Source organism: Mastomys coucha, unplaced genomic scaffold (assembly GCF_008632895.1).
Source record: "Mastomys coucha isolate ucsf_1 unplaced genomic scaffold, UCSF_Mcou_1 pScaffold21, whole genome shotgun sequence".
NCBI lineage: Eukaryota > Metazoa > Chordata > Mammalia > Rodentia > Muridae > Mastomys > Mastomys coucha.
This window is the reverse complement of record NW_022196904.1, coordinates 75,503,279-75,525,618: the sequence shown is the minus strand read 5'-3', so window position 1 is coordinate 75,525,618 and position 22,340 is coordinate 75,503,279.

Below are 22,340 nucleotides of genomic sequence, written 5' to 3'. Positions count from 1 at the left end.
CAGATCCCACTCCATTACTGATGGGAGCCAGAGCAGGAACTCAGAGCATAAACTTGGAGATAGAGATTGAAGCAGAGATTACTGTGTCTACTGCTGATTTGTGTGCATTTTATGACTTACTTAACATGGTTTCTTACGTCATCCAAGATCACTGTTCACAAATGGTTCTAAGATTCTGTTTTTTCTAGATATGTCTAGGTTCATGTCAACAAAACCAAAGCAGTGCACTGTGCTTTTGTATGAGTCTGATGAACCTTAGCTACTGGAAACTATCTGGCTTAACCACCGAAAGCAGAGGATTAAAGCAAAAGCAAAAGAAATTTATTGTTCCAGTGCACTGGGGTCATCCTGCACCCAAAAGGAGAGGAGGAGACACCAGGCAGCCTCCTCTGACAGTTTTTATACAGTTTCCAGGGGTTGAATAGGGCAATAGCCATTAGGAACAATGTGATTGGCAGAGCAGTGTGACTTTTAAACTGATTGGTTTTTAGGAAATGAGGTAGCAAGGGCTTCCCTTATCTGCAGGTGACCAATGATCCTTCCCCTCCTGTGATCTTACTGAGGATTGTAATCAGCCTCTCCCTTCCAGTGGGGAGGGGTGCCTATATGCTCCATGACCTCTCTCTTCCAGAAGGGTAGGGATCTAGGCTCTTCTGAGGTCTGATGAAATTTTCTAACAGTCTTTAGTTAGCTGATCTCTTAACATTAAAATATTCATAATTCTTGTATTTTAGATAACAATTAAAAAACAATTGAAACCAAACAACAGGTGAGTGACCTCCCTGGCAGCCAAACTGTCCAACACTCTAGATGTAGTTTTTCAAGATCCAATTTACTTTGTCACCACTCCCACCTCACTACCTGCCCCATAGCCAGGACCCTGCACCCAAATCTGGCAGACTCCAGATTCAGAGGTGCAGACCATAACAGTCAGAAAGACAAAGACCCCTTGCTAAAAGTCAAGCCCCAAATTGGTTCAGAGAATCTCCAGTTACCTCAGAGCTCAAGCAAGCTTTTGGATATCTAGGCTACAAAACCCAAAAGTCAAAAAAGGAAACAAACTAAAGAGCAAAACACCCATCTGACATAGACAAACCCAGAAAATAGCACTAGACCTATAATCATCCCAAACTTAGTTACCTAAATGCCACAGTAAGAATGCAATCATTCATAACCAGGGCAATATGGCACTTCCATAGCCCAGCTATCTAATGAGAGAAAGACCTGAATATTCCAATGAAACTGAAGTAGAATAAAATGACCTAAAACAAACTTTATAAAGACTTAAAGGTTTTTAAAGAAAAAACGAAAGCAACAATAAATCCCTTGAAGAATCCAAGGAAAAGAAAAACAAAAACTGAAGGATATTAATAAATCCCATAAAGAATGCCAAGAAAGCCAGAGGCTGGGGGTGGGGTGAGGGAAAGAAAAGGTGAAGGAAACTGCTCAAGACTTTAAAATTGAAATAGAAGTAATAAAACAAACAAACAAACACAAACTTAGGGAATTCTAAAAATGGAAATCTAGGTGATGAAACAAGAACTAGAGATGAAAGAGATTATCAAGAGAATAAAAGAGATGAAAGAATGAATCTCAAGGGTTGAAGATATGATAGAAGAAATAGGTTCATATGTGAAAGAAAATTTTAAATATATGAAGCTCCTAACACAAATCATCCAGGATATCTGGGACACTATGCAAAGACCAAAACTAAAAAAAATAAGAGAAGGAGAAGATTCCTACCTTACTGGCCAAGAAAATATTTTCAATAAAATCATAGAGGAAAAATTCCCAAAATTAAAAAGAGCTTTATATAAATATACAAGATTCTCCTAGAATATCAAATAGATTATATCAGAAAAGAAAGTTCCATATCACATAGTAATCAAAATGCTAAATGTATAGAAGAAAGGCAGAATATTAAAAGATGCAACAGGAAAAGGCAAGTTACATATAAAGGCAGACCTATTAGAAATATACCAAACTGTTCATCAGAGACTCTAAAAATCAGAAGAACCTAGGTAAATATCTTGAGGACTCTAAAAGACCACAGTTGCTACACCAGACTACTATACCCAGCAAAACTTTCAATCACCATAAATGGAAGAAACAGATATTTCATGACAAAACCAAATTTAAACAATATCTATCCACAAATCCAACCTTGCAGAAGACAGTAGAAGGAAAACTCAAGTAGAAGTGTATTAACTTCACCCAATAGAACAGCAGAAATATATTTAATGCTAGAAAAAATAAAAGAGGAAAGCAAACACACACACACACACACACACACACACACACACCTCATACTACTAGTACTACTATGTCACCAATATCAAAATAACAGGAATTAACAATTATTTTTCATTAGTATCCCTCAACAAAAATAGACTCAACTCCCTAGTAAAAATATACAGGTTAACTGAGTGGGTTCACACAAAGGATCCAACATTCTACTGCATACAAGAAATATACCTCAACAGTAAAAGTAGATGTTAACTCAGAGGAAAAAGAGTTTCCAAGCAAATGAACACAAGAAGCAAGTTGGTGTAGCTTTTCAAATGTCTAAAAACAAAACAGAACAATAGACTTTTAAGCAAAATTATTCAAATGGGAAAGGACACATTATACCCATCAAATGAAGAATCAAACTAGATGACTTCTCAATGTTAAATATCTACAACTCAAATGAAAGGGCACCCACCTTAATAAAAGAATTACTAAATCTCAAATCGCATATTGAATGCCATACATCAATATTGGGGGATTTCAATACCCTACTCTTAACAAATGACAGGTCATCCAACAAGAAACTCAACAGAGGAATGATGAAACTAACAATGTTATAATTCAAACAGACCTAACATCTATCTACAAAACATTTCACCCAAACACAAAAGAATATTCCTTTTTCTCAATACCTCATGGAACATTCTCCAAAATCATCCATATACTTCATCAGAAAGCAAGTCTTATCAATACAAAAAAGTCGACATAACCCCCTATATATTAGCAGATCACCATGGCTTAAATCTGAGCTTCTACAATAACAAAAACAATAGAAAGCCTACATAACTCAAGGAAACTGAACAGCAGTCTATTCAATTACCACTGGGTTAGAGAAGAAATAAAAACATGAAAGACTTCCTAGATCTCAATGATATCAAAGGCACAACATACTTAAACTTAAGGGACACAATGAAAGCTGTGCTAAGAGGAAAGTTTATTGCAATAAGCACCTTCTTAAAAAAAAAAAAAAAGAAGTTGGAGAAATCATATGCTAGCAACTTAACACCATACCTGGGAGCTCTAGAACCAAAAGAAGCAAACAGACACAAGAAGAGTAGATGGCAGGAAATAATCAAACTTGTGACCCTCCATTCCTCTGCTGGCTGTTGTTCACTGGCCTGTGAGGACAACAGGAGCAGAAGGCAGGGGGCTAGGTTTGGATTACATGAGTAACAATGAACAATTGACTTAAGGGATTCCCTTCAGTGAAACAGCTCACTTTTATTTGTGGTAAAAAAGGGTCCTATACCTCGGCCCTGTGAAGGTTCTGTGCCCCAGTGTAGGGGAATGCCAGGGCCAGAAAGTGGGAGAGGGTGGGGTGGCAGGCATGGGGAGGGGGGAGGCAACAGGGGTTTGTTTTTGTTTGTTTTTTTGTTTTTTGGAGGGGAAACTGAGAATGGAGAAATTCGCATATAAATAAAGAAAAAAAAGGGAAAAAAAAGGGTCCTATAGATCTTGGGGAGTGGGTAGGGATTTCCAAGGTAAACATACAATATTGGCTATGGTGGGAATTTTTCATTAACATCAAGACAAATTCCAAGTACCTGCAGGGAAGATCCTTAGGAAAGAGGAAGTTAAACCTTTAATCTGGCCATAGGCTATGTGAATTTCCACAGAGGTTCTTTATGGTTACATGCTGGAAGAGCTGATTTGTCATAACCCAGTACCTAATTATGGTGAGAAGGTCTGAATATGGCATATGTGCTAAGTCATCCAGTTACTTAAGATCTCTATCTTTTAAATATAGTTTTATTCATTACTATGCTGCATATAAAATTTAAGTGCCTCAACCTAGTATTTAAGGGACATCTCACTGTTAAGTAATTTAAAGGAAATGATGAGGAAGCATGGCAATTTGTTTTGTTCATCTTCTGAATCAGTGGTCCCCTGGGTACAGCTATAAAAACACTTCTTGGCCAGATTTAACATATAGGATGCTTGAAATATTATATGTTTCCTTTTTGGGGAGAGACTATTTGCAGTTATTTAAAAATATTTATTTGATAGACTAATAATTTTAATATAGTATTATACTTTTAAATGTATATATCTTAAAAATAGAGAGTGAATTTATAAATGTGAGTAAAATAATTTAGCTTGTTCATTTTATAGGTTAATATGCTGATATTCATTCTGATTCTCTTTTCCTGATAGAGAAATTCAATCTGGGTCCATATAATTATTTATAGATAAATTTGTTACAGAATATAATATATTGATCTCTACATTTTTGTATAATCATTTTAATAATATAGGTCCTTTATGATTTTTAAATTGATCTTGTTCAAAATACTCTTGACAGTTACTAAGTAAGAAATGAAACGTACAAATTTTCCCATGAACCTAAATAACTATGGAACTTTAGTGATGCTCCAGGAATTTAAATATTCCTGTAATATCTTGATATTTATTTAATTCTAAAATTTAACAAGCTGTCATGTTTCACTTCTTAAATTTTCACCTATAAATTAAAAAACAAATTCCAACCAGGCCAGTGGCACAGGTTCCTTCTAGTCTGTCTGGGTTGGTGCCCTGAGCAGATCTTGGATGAAAACTCCTCAGCCAGTCCCATAACAGCCAGAGGAAGCTCCACTCCCAGGGGACCTAACATGCCCAGGTTCATAGGACCAGAAGTGGAGAGGACACAAAAATCTGTCCCAACACTTGGAGTAACTGGGACCAGGGGGACCCAGGCAAGCAGGAACACTACCATTCCAGTGGCAGGGTTTCCTTCTGGTTTGTCTGTGCCAGTGCCCTGAGCAGACCTTGGGCACAAATTCTTCAGCAAGTTCCATAATACCCAGAGGATACTCTACTCCCAGGTGCTCTAACAGGCCAAGGATCACAGGAACATGGGATCTCAGAATGACAGGATCACAGAGAGAGCTGGACTCTGAGGCGTTGTGACACAACCAGGATCACAGGAAGGACAGGCTCTAGTCAGATGTAGCCAGGGCAGGTAGTACTAGAGACAACCAAACGGCAGGAGGCAAGCATAAGAACATAAGCAACAGAAACCAAGGTTACTTGGCATCATTAGAACTCAATTCTCCCACCATAGCAAGTCCCAGAAACACCATCACACCAGAAAAGCAAGATTCTTATCTAAAATCATGTCTCATGATGATGATAGAGGACTTTAAGAAGGAAATAAATAACACCCTTGAAGAAATATGGGAGAACACAGGTAAATAGTTAGAAGCCCTTAAAGAGGAAATAAAAATCTCTTACAGAACTACAGGAAAACACAATTAAACAGACAAAGGAAATGAGCACAGCCATCCAGAATCTAAAAATGGAACTAGAAACAATAAAGAAATCACAAAGGGAGACAACTCTGGAGATAGAAAACCTAGGAAAGAGATCAGTAGTCATAGTTGCAAGCATCACCAGCAGAATACAAGAGATAGAAGAGAGAATCTCAGGTGCAAAAGACACCATAGAAAACATTGACACAACAGTCAAAGAAAATGCAAACAGCAAAAAGCTCCTATCTCAAAACATCCAGGAAATTCAAGACACAATGGAAGACCAAATCTAAGGATAATAGGTATAGAAGAGAGTGAAGACTCCCAACTTAAAGGGCCAGTAAATATTTTCAACAAAATTATAGAAGAAAACTTCCCTAACCCAAAGAAAGAGATGCCCATGAACATACAAGAAACCTTCAGAACTCCAACTAGACTGGACCAGAAAAGAAATTCCTCATGTCACATAATAATCAGAACACCAAATGCGATAAACAAAGAAAGAATTTTAAAAGCAGTAAGGGAAAAAGGCCAAGTAACATATAAAGGCAGGCCTTTCAGAATTACACCAGACTTCTCACCAGAGACTATGAAAGCTAGAAGATCCTTGGAAGATCTCATACAGACCCTAAGAGAACATGAATGCCAGCCTAGGCTACTATACTATACTATAAATCTGTGACTCATGAAAGTGCCACTCCACAAAATTATTATAGAGGAAGTACATTTTTCAGTACCACAAGTAATATAATATATGTATGTATATAAAGTTATCGTGTATACAAGAATTTAACTAGAATTTACTAATTGACTTTTGATGTTCAAAAATAACTGATTACTCTGAAACAGATCTACTATTTTTATCTCTCAACATGCTAATAAGTTGGGGTATGGCAAGGATTTTTTTGTGTTTTTCCAAAAATTTAAAATTACTTAAGGGAGAAAATGATATACTAAAAATTGGATAAGTCTAAATTAGTGAGTTCTTAAGGATTACGTATATTTTAACTACATTCAGAAGTTTTACTTTAAAATTTAGGCATTACAAGAAGTAAGTGATTAAAAAAAATCAATCCAAGAACATCCTGCTATTCCAGGGGGACTTCCATTCTCCTGTAACCTCTTCTCTCACCTCCATCTGGCCTGAACCATACAGGTAAGCTTTCCTTCCCCCACTCATCTTTCCTGCTTGCTGTGTTCTCTGGGGTAAGCCAGGCTGCCATGAGCAGCCTGCTATCCCAGAGGAACCTCCACTCTCCTGTTACTACTCCTCGACCTCCATCAGATTCCTGAACCATATAAGCAAGCTTCTCTTCCCCCAACAATCTTCCTTGCTCTCAGAGCACTCTGGGTTAAGCCAAGCTGCCCTGAGCACACTGCTAGCTTAGGAAGACCTCTATTCTCATGTCACCTTTCTGTCCATCTTTGTCAGACCTGAGGCTCCTAAGATATACAGTACTTGAAGTGGGGAACCATACAGCTCAAGGATACCCATCAGAGGCCTGCCACACCAGGAACATTGAGGTTCACCTAACTCCCAAATATCTACTTCAAAAAGAACATCTAGTGATACAAACAATCCAGATGATGAAAGTCTCCAGACAGAAAACAGTCAACATAACACAGGGTACTATAACACCTCCAAAGCCAAGTAACTGTACTTCAGCAAGCCCTGGATATGCTAACACTACCAAAACCATAAGAAACTGACCATAAATACAATCTTGTAAAGTTGATAGAGGTCTTCAAAGGGCAAATAAAATAAATCTCTTGAAGATATACAGGAAAACACAAATAGGTGAAAGACATAAATAAAACTGTGCAAGAAATGAAAGTGGAAATAGAAGCAATAAGGAAAACATAAGCTGAGAATACCTTTGAAAAGGAAAACCTGGAAAAGAGAACAGGAACAATAGATGCAAACATCACCAACTTCTGTGAATATTCAATTTCTAGTGGAACATAGAAGATGAAAGAGAGGATCTCTGTCAGAGAGATACAATAAAAGAAATTGATACATCAGTTAAATAAAATGCTAAATCTAAAATGTTCCTGAAAGAAAACAACCAAGATGTCTGAGATATCATGAAAACAACTAATCTAAGAATAATAAGAATAGAAGATGTGAAGAGTCTGAGCTCTGAGGCACAGAAAATATTCTCAACAAAATCACAGAAGAAAAAATTTCCAACCTAATGAAAGAGATGCCTATAAACATATAAGAAGCTTATAGAACACCAATAACACTGGAACACAAAAAGAAGACCTCTCTGCCCCATAATAATCAAAATATATTATCTACAGAACAAAGAAAGAATATTAAAAACTGCAAGGGAACAAGGCCAGGTAAGACAAAATGAGAGAACTATAAGAATTACATTAGACTTCTCAATAGAGACCTCAAATTCTAGAAGGACCTGGTCAGATATCTTGGAACTTTGAAAAAAACACAGGTGTCAACCTAGACTACTATACCCAGTAAAACTCTCAATCATCACAGATGGAGAAAACAAGGTGCTTCAAGACAAATCCAAATTCAAAATATATCTATCCACATATCCAGACCTATGGAAAATTCTAGAAGGAAAAGCACAACACAAGAAGCATATCTACATATAAGAAAACATAGGAAGTAATTAATTCCATACCAGCAAACACGAGGAAAGCACACACACACACACACACACACACACACACACACACACACACACACACACACACATGTGCACACACATGCACACACACAAACAAAACAAAACAAGAAAAACAATTTCTGTTCATTAATATCTCTCAACATCAATCAACTCAATATCCCAATTAAAAAAACAAAAGCTAAGAGAATGGATAGAAAAACAGGATACATCACTATGCTACGTACAAGAAACATACCTCAGCAATAAAGATAGACATTACCTCAGAATAAAGGGCTAGAAAAAAGTTTTTCAAGCAAACAGAAAAAAGAAGCAAGGTGGAGTAGTCATTTTTATGTATAATAAAATAGGCTTCCAACCAAAATTAATCAAAGACACACTCCATACTAATCAAAAGAAAAAATTACCAAGTTGGTATCTTAAGTCTGGACATTAGTGCCTCAAACAGCAGGTCAACCACATTTGTAAAAGAAATATTGCTAATACTTAAATTGCACATTGAACCCCACACCTTAATAGTGGGAGACAGCATACCCCTCTAATCAACTGATAGGACATCTAGACAAAAATTAAACAGGAAAGTAATGAAACTAACAAACCTTATGAATCAAATGGAAATAATAAGATTTATAAAATAATTCATCCAAACACAAAAGAACACACCTTCTCAGAACTTAATAGATCTTTCTCCAAAATTGACAAGATAGTTAAAAAACAAGCCTCAACAGATACAAGAAAATTGAAAGGGGTTTCCCTTTGATATTATCATGCCACCAAGGATTAAAGTGGGACTTCAATAACAACAGAAACACTGAAAAGCCTACAAACTCATGGAAATAGAACCACTCTCCACTTAATGATCTCTGGGTTGGGAAAGAAATAAAAATACAAATTCAAGACTTTCTAGAATTCAACAAAAATGAAGGCATATCATACTCAAATTTATGGAATACCTTGAAAGCAGCACTAAGAGGAAAGTTCACAGCATTAAATTAATTCAAAAAGAAATTAGGAAGTTCTCATATTAGCAAGTTAAAAGTATACCTGAAAACTCTACAAAAATAAATAAATAAATAAATAAATAAATAAATAAATAAATAAATAGAAGAATATTTAAGGAGTAGAGTGCAGTAATAATCAAAATCAAGGCTGAAATCAATCAGTTAGAAACATAGAAAACAATAAAAAGAATCAGTGAAACTAAAAGCTGGTTCAGCGAGAAAATCAACAAGATAGATAAACCATTAGCCAAACTAAACAATAGACAGAAAGACAGTATCCAAATAAACAAAATCAGTAGTAAAAAGAGAGACATAACAATTGACACTGAGGAAATTCAAAGTATCATTAAGTCTTACTTCAAAAGACTTAAACTGGAAAATGTTAACAAAATGAACAATTTTCTAGACAGATCATACTTACCAAACTGAAACCAAGATTGTCAAGATTAGGTAAAGTATATAAATGACCCCATAACCCTTAAAGAAATAGAAGCAGTCAACAAAATTCTCCTAACAAAAAAAAAAAAAGTCAGGTCTGATTTTTAGTGCAGATTTCTAACAGAGTTTCAAAGAAGAGATAATACAAATACTCTTCAAACTATTCGACAAACTAGGAGGAAAAAGAACACTGTTAAACTCATTCTATGAGATCATTGTCACCCTGAACCTTCAGAGAGACTTTCTTACGAACACTGATGCAAGAATACTTAATAAAATACTTGCAAACTGATAAACATATCAAGGAATCACCCATCATGATCAATTAGGCTTCATCCCAGGAAATGCAGGGATAGATAAATATATGAAAATGCATAGACATAGTCCACCATATAAATAAACTGAAAGAAAAAAATTACCTGATTTTCTCATTAGATATTGTAAAGCCTTTGATATAATCCAACACCCATTCATGTTAAAGATATTAGAGAAATTAGGGATACAGGATATAAACAAACATAATCAAAGCAATATGTAGCAAGCTGATATCCAACATCAAACTAAATGGCGAGAAACTTAAAACATTCCTAGTAAAATCAGGGATAAGGCTGCCTGCCCACCCTCTCCCTATGTAGTCAATGTAGTAGGTGAAGTTCTAGTTGGAGCAATAAGACAACTAAAGCAGATCAAGGCTATGCAAATTGGAATGGAAGAAATCAAAGTACCATGATTTGCAGATGATATGATAGTATGTATAAACAACCTCCAAATTCTACCAGAGAACTCCTATAACTGATAAGCACCTTAAGCAAAGTGACTAGATAGAAAATTAACTCAAAGGAATCAGTAGTATCCTTTACCCTTTATAAAAATGATAAAGAGGCTGAGAAAGAAATTAGGGAAACAATATGTTTTACAATAGCCATAAATAACATAAAATATCTTAGTGTAACTCTAGCTAAGCAAGGGAAAGATATATGTGACAAGATCTTCAAGTCCCTGAAGAAAGACATTGAAGAGAATATCAGAAGATGGAAAGATCTCCAATGATGATGTATAGGTAGGATTAATAAAGTGAAAATGGCAATCTTAAAAAAGACAATCTACAGATTCATTGCAATTCCCACCAAAATTCCAACAAAAGTTTTTATAGACCTCAAAAGATCAATTCTCACCTTCATATGGAAAAGCAAAAAACAAAAAACAAAAACAAAAACAAAACTACTAGAATCTTGAACAATGAAAGAACTTCTGGAGGAATCCCCATTCCTGACCTCAAGTTGAACTACTGAGCGATAGTGATGAAACTGCATGGTATTGGTACATACATGCTGATGAGTGGAATCCAATTGAAGACCCAGAAATAAACCCACATAACTACGAGCACTATTTTTGATAAAAAAAAATACAAAACAATATAATGGAAAAATGAAAGCATCTTCAACAAATGGTGTTGAACTAACTGAATGTCTAAATGTAGAAGTATAGATTCATACTTATCACTGCACAAAACTCAAGACTAATTGGATTGTGGACTTCAAAATATGCAGTAATAAATATTTTAAAAATCCCATTGCAGGTTTTCTTCCCTACCTTAGAAAATTCATGTTCCATAATAAAAGACACACAAACAACCTTTATATTTTAATATGCCTTAAACAGTATTATAGCTTGGTAGCTGCCTACCCTCCATGCTTTTAGAATCTATTTCCCTATTGATAATACTGAATTATTACTTACTGTTAACTATGTTTCATCTGGGCTGCTCCCAGTTCCAATTGGCCATGTTTTCTTTGCTCCTAACCCATTGGGAGTGCTCTCTGTCCCTCCTGCAAGATCTTCTTCTTCCATGGCAGCTCTTCCTCTTTTTCCTCTCCTTCCTGGTCTCAAGCCATGGAAACCTAAACCCCACCTATCTCTCTTCTGCCCAGCTATTGACTATTGGCATCTTTATTCAGCAATTAGAATTAATTTGGTGGCAGAGTCAGAGGTGCTATGTGCAGATTCATCCTCAGAGCGAACAGTTTTGGGGGCCTAAATTAATATTAGAATATAATCCTTATTAGGCCAACCCAGTACAATCATAGAAACAGATAAACTAAATCTCATAGAAGAGGAAGTGAGAGATACCCTTGAAAGAATTGGTACAGGACACAATTGCCTTAACAGAACACCAATGACTCAGGCACTAAGTTCAACAATTCATAAATTCATAAGTGCAACCTCATTAAACTGAAAATAATTGGTAAGGCAAGAGACATTGTCAATAGGACAAAACAGAAGCCTAGAGATTGGGGAAATACATTTTACATCTGATGTTCGTATATCTGACAGACATATAATATACAAAATTTACAAAGAACTCAAGTTACTAGACAGCAGCAACACAAATAACCTATTTAAAACTAGAGTAAAGAACTAAACAGTGAATTGTCAACAGAGGAATCTTGAATGGCTGAAAAGTACTTAAAGAAATATTCAAATTCCATAGTCATCAGGGAAATGCAAATAAAAACAACTCTGAGGTTCTATCTTATATCCATCAGATGGCTAAGATAAAAAACTCAAGAGATAGTACATGCTGGTAAGGATGTGGAACAAGTAAAACATTTCTTCATTGCTGGAGAGAGTACAAACTTGTCCAACCATTTTCGAAATCAATTTGACAGATTCTCAGAAAACTGGAAATAGTTCTACCTCAAGACCCAGCTATACCACTCCCCGGCACATAGTCAAAATACACTCCAACATCTCACAAATACAATTGCTCAACTATGTTCATAGCAGCTTTATTTATCGTAATAGTCCAGAAATGAAAATAACCTAGATGTCCCTCAACTGAAGAATGTATAAAGGAAATGTGGTGTATCTACACAAGGGAATAATATTCAGCTTTTAAAAACAAAGTCATCATGAGTTTTTCTGGCAAATAAGTGGAACTTGAGAATATCATCCTGAATGAAGTCCGATCCAAAATGACATGCATGCTATGCACTCACTTATAAGTCAATATTAGCCATGCTACACTCCACAGACCCAAAGAAGCTAAACATATAGGAAGATCCAAGAAAGAAAGCTTGAATCTCACTTAGAAGGTGGAATAAAATAGTCATAAGAGACAGATGGAAGGAGGGAACTGAGAAGGAAAGTAGATGGGGAGCAAAATGGGAAGTTTGATATAAGGTATGGGAAAGGACAAGAGAGATGGCTAGATGGCCTTGAACATGAATGGAAATGTGCAACTGACAGGGTTGAGGAGGTGGCAAACATGTCTAGGACAAGATCAAGACCTGGGATAAGGGAAGAACACCAAAAAATGAATAGGGATGACCTTACCTGTGACTACATTGGGGATATGGGACATTTCAGTGTTTGTAAGCATTATCTTTTATGTCTACATTATTGTGTTTCTGATTTATTTTTGTCTTAGAATTATCATTGCTGTGGCGAAGCACTATGATGAAAGCTGTTTAGAGAGGAAAAGTTTATTTGGCTTAAACTTCCAAGTTACTGTTCATTACTGGCAAAGTCAGAGCCTGACCCTGTAGGCGTGAGCTGATATAAAGGCAACGAAGGAGTGCTACTTACTGGTTTGCTTGTCTTTCCTTACTCAGCCTGCTTTTTATAGAACCCAGGATCACCAGCCAGAGATGGCGTCACCCACAACAGTTTGGGCTTTCCTGCGTTAATCACTAATTAATAAAATGTCCTACAGGCTTGTCTACAACCTGATCTTATAGAGGCATTATCTCAATTGAGATCCGCTCCTCTCAGATTACTCCAGCTTGTGTCAAGATGACATAAAATAGACAGCACAATTATTAACTTGATCATTCAGTTTATTCAAGGTGATTGGAAGCAGGAATATAGTCACAGGGGAAACAGATGGACCCAATTCTGAATCTTCATTGTGCTCAAATCCTGAAGTCAGATGGGAATGTTCAGGCAACAGTGAACCTTTTATATCTTTTCTCTTGATTAAGTTATTTGTCCTGAGCAAGGGATCTTTTGTGGTTAGAAATTATGTGGACTTATATCAGGTTTTGGTGAGAATAAATACATTTGGCACTTAAGAAACAAAATCAACTAAAATTCAGGTTATTGACAAGTGTCCTTGGTAATTAATTTTGAAGTCATAATTAAATGCATCCATCATTAATAGTGTTGACGTATCTATCTCTTTAGCATAATGCTAAATAAGTGTTCTTTATATCAGTAACGAAGGGACATAGTGAGAAAATATGAAAACAAATTAATCAGCAGTTTACAATGGGAAAGTTCCTTGATTTTCACATATGCAGCTTTCTTGTGCCTGTTTAAGCTTCACTTCTCTTTCCTTAGTAAGATGCCAGGTTCACTACTGGAGAACTTCTTGCTTATTTTCTCCACTCTCCAATATGCTGCTTCTCAGAGTTTTCTCTATGGAATTTCAGTGATAAATGATTTGACATATTTACCTATATTCCGCTTTGTAATATTGCTTCACTTGAGTTTAATGATTTCCCAATCTCTTCTTAAATTATTTCTTTTCTGATGCACCACTATGCATATAGTTCTGTCTTTGGTATCTCAACACATTTCCATGTCTCTTGATATTTTTTTGCAACCACTCTTGGGTGTCTCCCAAATAATGCTTCCCCATTGTTTTGTTTTGTTTGGTTTGATTTGATTTGGGTTTTTCAGCATGTATACATGGGATTTTATGTTTATAATTAGAGTAGTGTTTTATCTTCTTGTGGAATTCCTATTCCCTCAGGGTCCGTCAATCCTTCCCCTAACTCTTCCACATGACTCTCAATCTCCTTGTTTTATTTGACTCTAGGTCTCTCTGCATGTGTTTCAGTCAGCTTCAGGATGGAGCCTCTCAGAGGGCAGTTATGCTAGGCTCATGCCTGTGTTGTGCCAGGGAAATGTTGGTGATCTCCAATCCACACATAAGAGCCTATCTGATGCAACTCACAGAAGGAACTTTATTCTATTCAAGCTAGCTTGCCCCGCAAATCCCCAATGCATCACCTTCACACAGGTTTTGGTAGTGGAGGAGCCTTGAATGTCTATCAGGGCAAAACTTTATAGTAAGCAGCAAGCAGGGAATATGAGTGAAAGTGCCTAATTGGAAAGTTACTATGGCCTTTAACAGAATTGGCTGGTGCTGGGAGTCAGATCATAGGTCTGTTGTCTGATCCTATAAACTTAGACAAACCATATCTTGGAAGAATTTCTTTTAGTAATTTCTTTGTTATTATCTGCACAATCTCATGTTTAATTGGGAAAGTCTATCGTGAAAAGGTATCTTTAAACACCAGCAAGTATTTGTATCCTAATTAATTTTTTTTTGTTTTTTATTTTTTATTTTTTTACCTCTATGAAGTCCATTTTTTAATAGACTCCTGGCTTTGTGCTCCAGTATTGAGTACCATGGTTCTTCTCATTGGTGTTAGTCAATTGACAGACCTTACAGTTTTTAACAAATTTAGCTATTTCCAAATTGACTTCTCTAATTTTGATGTGCAACTGGCAGACTAAGTCTTGTATTCACCAGGATTCCACATGTGAAGAATGATGGATCTTTTTTCTCTATCATAACTTTTGACACTAAGGTATGGGCAGGTTTTTGGCCCATATCACATCTTCTGTCTGATCAGAGAGTGTGGAGTCTCCTGGGTCTAGTATAATCAAGGACCTGAGGGGCCCAATTTCTTTCGTCACCTAGTCAGCTGTCTTATTACCCTCTGGGATAGAGTGTAGTTCTTTTTTCTGTCATTAGAAGGCCCCTCTCCCTATAAATAGCCCCACAGAAATGAGCAGTAGAAAAGACACACAGGCCATCTTTTTTCATCTCAAATGTCTTGGTTAAAGCTTCTGGTTCAGCTTTTTGGGCTGACATTCCTAGCTCTGCCTAAATGATCTTGGTGTCTGAGATCACCACTGCCCCACCATACTTCTGTCCATCTTGAATGAGGCTGTTGCCATTGGTGAACCACATTGCCTCTGCATGGAGTCATGCATTCTTTTTTGTTTGTTTTTAGAAACAGGGTTTCTCTGTGTAGTTCTGTCCTGGAACTCACGCTGTAGACCAGGCTGGCCTCAAACTCAGAAATCTGCCTGCCTCTGCCTCCCAAGTGCTGGGATTAAAGGTGTGTGCCACCACTGCCCTGCTCAGTAAGGCCTTCTTAGTGGAGGCTCAATAGCTAAATTTATTAGGGCCTCTAAAAGATCTTGAGTTTTTGTTTTGTTTTTGTTGCCACTGGGAAGTCATATATAAAGTGATGGAGAGATTTTATTTTCAGGTTTTAGTAAGACAGAATATTGAAACTATTAATTACCAACAAAAATGTTGGTGGGTTTCCCTTTTATTTTAGGGTTACCCTGGGCTTGGGGAGGGAGTCTTTTGATCTTTATCCACCCCCCCCATCTCCTTTTTCTGAAGCTATCTGTTTTAGGCATCTCTTAGGATCTTCTAGTTTGGCCTTGACTGCCAACAGAATCTTTATCAAAATGTAAGTCTGTTGCTTCTGTCTCCTTATCTCCTTTTTAAGATAATCTCTCTTTTGTTAAATACTCTCTCTGCCACTGTCACTAATCTCCCTGACTCTTTTTTCTTAACCTTTAACTATCTGAAGCTTTTTCTTAATATCTGGTACTACCTGATTAGTAAAGCTAGTCTCTCTGTTTAATATTATAAACTGGCCAAATTTGTCGACCGTCTTGCAGCCACCTTGAGACCTGCTAGCAGAGCCTGACAGTAGACCAAGTGCTTCCTTTTACATTTAATGGTGTTAAAACCTCAATCTGGGTATACCATGGGAAAGCAAGCATATTTTGTGGTGGGTGGGTGAACTGTCCTGTGAGGTTAGGAACCAGCTTCCTGGACTCTTCTGTGGTGAAGGAAAACTGTAGAATGTGTAGATGTAGCCTGTCTCATGTTTATAAATCTGTCAAAATTAAAGTTACTTCATCAAAGTCACTTGTCAAAGTCATCTCCTCAAAGTTACCTGTCAAAGTCATCTTGGCAAAGTTGTCTGGTCAAAGTCACCTGTGAGACTCTGTCAAGCCTTTGCTTACCCAAGACCCCTGAGTGAACCATGTGGAGCCTGATCGATGCTAAAAGCAAGAAGATTTTTATTGTTCCAGTGCACTGGAGTCATCTCAGACCCGAAGGAGAGGAGATGACCCCCCCAAAACAAAAGCACCCACTCTTTATACTTTTTCAGAATATAGGTTTTAGGTAACAGTATGAGTTGGTTATCTCTCATTGGTGGAGCCCATTCTTCTTTGTGTCCATTGGTGGCCCCTGATGAGGAGATAGCTTTGACACACAGAAGGGGTGGTGAGAGATCCGCCCCAATTGTGGTAGGGACATCCCCTGGAACCTTTATTCCCTGTGGTTGGGGCATCTCCTGGGGCCAGATGTTATTCAGTGAATTCTTTGAACCTTACTGACCTTAAGCCCAACTGAAATTCTAGGCCTCCCAGTGTTTTTCTGAGATATTCCTGTTTACTTGGTTCTCATGCCCCTCTTCAAACTTACTTTGTCAAAGTCATCTTGTTACAAGAAACACAAAAACACAAAGAAAACCTCCTTTGTCTTTCAAGTAGAAATAAGAAACAGCCAGAAAGTGCCACTCATGAAAAAGACCTCCCTATGCCACCCCAAAACACAAGTCTAACTTTTTCTCTCTATCAGGCAGAAATGAGAAATAACCAGACAGTGGTGCACACCCACAAGGAAAGAAACAGATTGGTAGTCATCTCTTGGCTCCCCTGAGCCCACACCCACCACAGACTGGAGACTCAGGAAGTCTCCTGGCCCCACTATAGCCAAGGCTCCCAGATACATCTATCTTAACCGCAAGTGGCCACGAAACAAATTCAAGGCCTTGTACCCAGAAAGATGTGACACCATTTAGAATCAGTGAACAAAGACAACCAGCAACAAAAACCTGAACCAGGAAAAATTACAGCCTGTAACAACAAGAACCAACCAGAAGGTAGTGCCCACATACACATATGATGACCCTCAATACTGCACAAATGTTTACACAGACCTTGAAAGGTCACCATGACAACATAAGTCATTTATTTTTACACAAGTTTTCATTACTCTCTGTGGATCTTACAGAAAGTTTCTAACATTCAGACAAATTAGTTGCCACATGAACCACAAGCTTTTGGGATACTGCGCAAGTACTCATCTGCTCAGAGCACGTAGAAAACTTCTATCCTCAGCATGGCTCAAACCTAGAATTACTATGGCATCACAAGCCACCAGGTTCTAAACAAATAAATCAGCTTAGTATGACTGTAAGAATTCTACCTTTACCTCCTTACAAGCTTGCTTCATTCTACTCTGCAGATATCATACAGAATGCTCAGACAGTTCAGCTCACAGAAAGGGAAAAAGCAGGGAGTTTAACACACTAATACAAACATAAACACAAATACCTAGACTAGTTTTACCAGCTTTAAGACTCTCCAGATTGATAGTCCTGTGTGTCATGGGGGAACTACCTGGCCAACGCACCAAAAAGTTGTGCCAGGGAAATGTTAGTGATCCCTCAAATCACACACAAGAGCCTATCTGATGCAAGTCACAGAAAGATCTTTATTCTATTTGAGCAAGCTCACCCCCTCCCTCCAATGCATCAACTTCATGCAAGATGGTTTTGGTGATGGAGGAGCCCTGAATGTCTAGGGGGCAAGCAGGAATATGAGTGTAGGCATCTAATTGGAAAGTTACTTGGCCTTTAACATGATAGGTTGGTGTTAGGCATCATATCATAAACTTAACTTCTGTTCCCCTCTGCTTTGGTAATTATTAGGAAGGGGTGGGCTTGTTACCTGGAGGTGCAGGTTTATTGAGGGAATAACCTGGAGACTGATTTTATTGAGGGTGTAACTTGGAAATGCTGGTCTTGTTGGGGATTAGCCTAGAGACTGGAGTTCTGCTCTGCTCGGGTTTTGTTGAGGGACAACTTGGAAACTAATGTTAGATATCAGTCTGTTAGTTTACCGGAGTTCAAATTTAGGTCAGGTTCTTTAAAATGGAGTCTGCATTTAAAAGCTTTGGTATCTTACCTAAAAGCATGACAAAATATCATTAATCATTTCAGAGATTGGTTCTTGTCCTTGGGATGGATCTCAAGTTGGGCCAGTCACTGGTTGCCCACTGCTTCAGTCTTTGCTCCATCTTTGTCCCTGCATGACCAGTAAGCAGGGCAGATTTTACATCAATCATTTTGTGGATAGGTTGGTTTTCTTATGCCCCCAGAAGGAGTCCAACCTGGTTGCATGAGGTCGCCACTTCAGGCTACATCCTCTACTGTTAGGAGTCTCAGCTAGAGTCACTTTCATAAACTTCCTAGAGCTTCCTCCATCCTAGGCCTCTGCCAATTCCTAGAAATGTATCACCCACCCCACCTCACTCCTGGAATATTGTTTTCCATTCACTCTCTTGCCTTTTCCTTCTGGCTCTTCTTATGCCTGATAATATACCCTTGTCCCTTTCCCCATCCCCACTCCTACCCAGTTCATTCCCTCCATTCACCTCTGAAGATTACTTTATTTTCCCTTCTGAGTGAGGTTTAAATATCCTTCCTTGGGCCATCATTGTTATTTAGTTTCTTTTATTTGGTGGATTTTAATGTGGGAATCTTGCACTTTATGTCTGATAAACATTTATTAGTGAGTACATACCATCCATGTCTTTGGGGTCTGAGTAATATCACTCAGGATTATATTTTCTAGTTCTATCCATTTGCCTGAAAATTTCATGATGTCCTTGTTCTCAATAGCTGAGTAATAGTCCACGGTATAAATGAACCACCTTTACTTTATCCATTCTTTGGTTGAGGGACATGTAGAATATTTCCAGTTAATTGTGTCTTACACTGGCCATTAGCTATCTGGTTGTCTGTGGTGTTGGCAAGTTTGGTAGACCCAGATGGAACCAGGCCTTACATAGATACTGCTGGTTGTCCTAGATAGGTGTAGGTCATTGTGTTTCAGGTACAGCTGTTTGTCCAAGGTAGCAACAAGCCTTCAGGGATTCATGAGGAGCTAGTAGTCCCTAATGATAGCAGATGTCTGAGATTGCATTTAGGGCTTGTCCTAGGTGACAGCAGGGATGCAGTGATATATGACTGCAGAGGTGGTAGTATCTGATGGCTTCAGGCCTCTGGTTATCTGGAATGGCAGCAAGACCTCCAGTGACACAGACAGAGCTGTTTGTTGCTGATGATTGCAGGCCTCTCAGAGTGCAGATAAAGGTATGGTTCCAAAGATGGAGGGCAGAGGGATGGCCCAGACCTCCTAGCTGCTGGGCTTGCTGGGGGTAATCAGTGGGTAGGTGATTGGGTCATGGGAATCTCATTAGGTCATCCCTGGTGGCAGCAGGCTTCTAAGGGATTCAGGAAGATCTGTGGACCTGGGAACAGAGTGCAGAGGGGACAGAGCTGAACTGGTTGCTGCTGGGTTTTCTCAGAGGAGCTAGCAGGTATGGTTAAGATTCTCACTTGGTGGTCCCTGATGGGTGCAGGTCCCTCGCTTTGCATGTAGAGGTATGGCATAGTCTTGAATTTTATGTGCATTGTCAGCTTGTTTTTTTAATAAAATTCATCACATATGGCTATATTCATTACATACCTTAAGTATATATAAATTCATTAAAACCATAGTTTTGTATTTGTGGTGTTCATCTTTTCTTTTTCCTTTTCAGTTATTCCTGCAGTTCATCAATTTTCCTTATGACATTTCACTCACTTAAGTAAAGGTCATATTTACTTGGTAAAGTTTGAAGAAAAGAAAGAAATCACACAGTGAAATGTACAAGGAGAACTCAGGAAAAATGAATAGTAGTTATGTTAGAGTTGATACTTGGAATAATTTCCATCTGAAAAGTAAAGAGAATATTACATACATATAGAAACAATTAGGAGTGGTCACTGTTCTGGAAACCACTCTCCTCCCAGACACTCCTCACCATGCTAGTTGTCCAAATTTATGCTTGCTCTCACTCTCAAAAAATTAAAAATAGAAATCAAAAGTCAAAGCAAAAAATTAACAACACGACTGTCAGGATGCAGAAAACCTGTGTGAGTTCATGACTAAATAAATAAATAACAAAAAATAAGCAGCAACAACAAAACCCAAGGGAGGGGTGGCGTAAAGAAAAAGAGAGTGGATATAAAATGGCACATTTAACCAAGGAGGTGGCAGCAATTGTTATCTCCTGGGAAAGTTAAAATGAGTTTTCTTCAAAAGAGTGCCCCTAAGTATACCAATCATACTCTAGGACAGGCCTAGGAGTAATTGGCTAATACAAACACACTCAATGTTTTTTTTGTTTTGTTTTGTTTTTTGTTTTATTGTTGTTTTTGTTTGTTTGTTTTGTTTATTTGTTTTGTTTTGGTTTGGTTTGGTTTTTGGGTTTTTGAGACAGGGTTTCTCTGTGTAGCCCTGGCTGTCCTGGAACTCACTCTGTAGACCAGGCTGGCCTTGAACTCAGAAATCCGCCTGTCTCTGCCTGGTTTTTTGTTTTTAATTAATTTTTTTAAATGCAAGATGCTTGTAAGAGGCTATGCCAGGCCACTAAGTGTCTGAAAAAACAAACAAACAAACAAACAAATAAAACAGAGAAACAAACAAGCAAACTAGAGAAATCTAATATTAGTAACTTAACAACACACCTGAAAGCTTTAGAATAAAAAGAATAAAAAGAAGCAATCGAACACAAAATGAGTATATGGACAAAAAAAAAAAAAAAAAAAAAAAAAAAAAAAATCAAACCTGGGGCTAAAATCAGGAAAAAAAAGTAAAAAAAAAAAAAAGAAAAAGTACTAAGAATCAGGGAAACAGTTTTTGCTTGTAGGAAATCAATAGGAATCGTAGACCTTCATTCAAATTAAGTAAAGGCAGAAAGAAAATCCAAAATTACCAAAATCATGTTTGCCTGCATGCTATAATGCTCTCACAATAATAATAATAAACTGAGTTTCTGAAACTGTAAGCAATCACCAATGAAATGCTTTCTTCTTTTAAATAAGATTTCCTGTGGTCATGGTGTCTCTTCCTAGTAAGAAAACACTGAGTAAGACAACTTGTATTTAAGATGTTAATAAGAGAAAATGAAGAAGATATCAGAAGATGGGAAAGATCTTCCATGCTCATAGATTGATATGATTAATATAGTATTAATGACCATTCTACCAAAGCAATCAACAAACTCAATACAATTACCATCAAAATCTCAACACAACTCTTCATAGAGTTTGAAAGAAAAATTTTCAGCTTAATATGGAATGACAAATACAGAAAACAACACAAAATCATACAGGATAGCTAAAATAACCATGAATAATAAAGAGGTGCTAGATGGTATCACCATTGATGACCTCAAAATTTACTACATAAATATAGTGAAAGACCCCTGGAACTTGGCAGAACCTCACTCAAGTCTCGGGATGAAATGACTACCCAATAACTCATGAGAGACCGATCTTGCTGCAATCACACGAGGTTTATTCACGCCAGATATAGGGTCGAACACGTAGCCTAGCAGGCCAGTGGAGTTTGACCCAGACTACAAGGAGTAAGGGGTATTTAAGGGAAAAACCACAAACTGGGGTGTGTGTGTGAGAGAGTTTGCCAAGGAAACATAACAAAAAACAGTGGAAAATTTCAGAGGGACCCAACCCCTGATTGAGTCAGGGTCA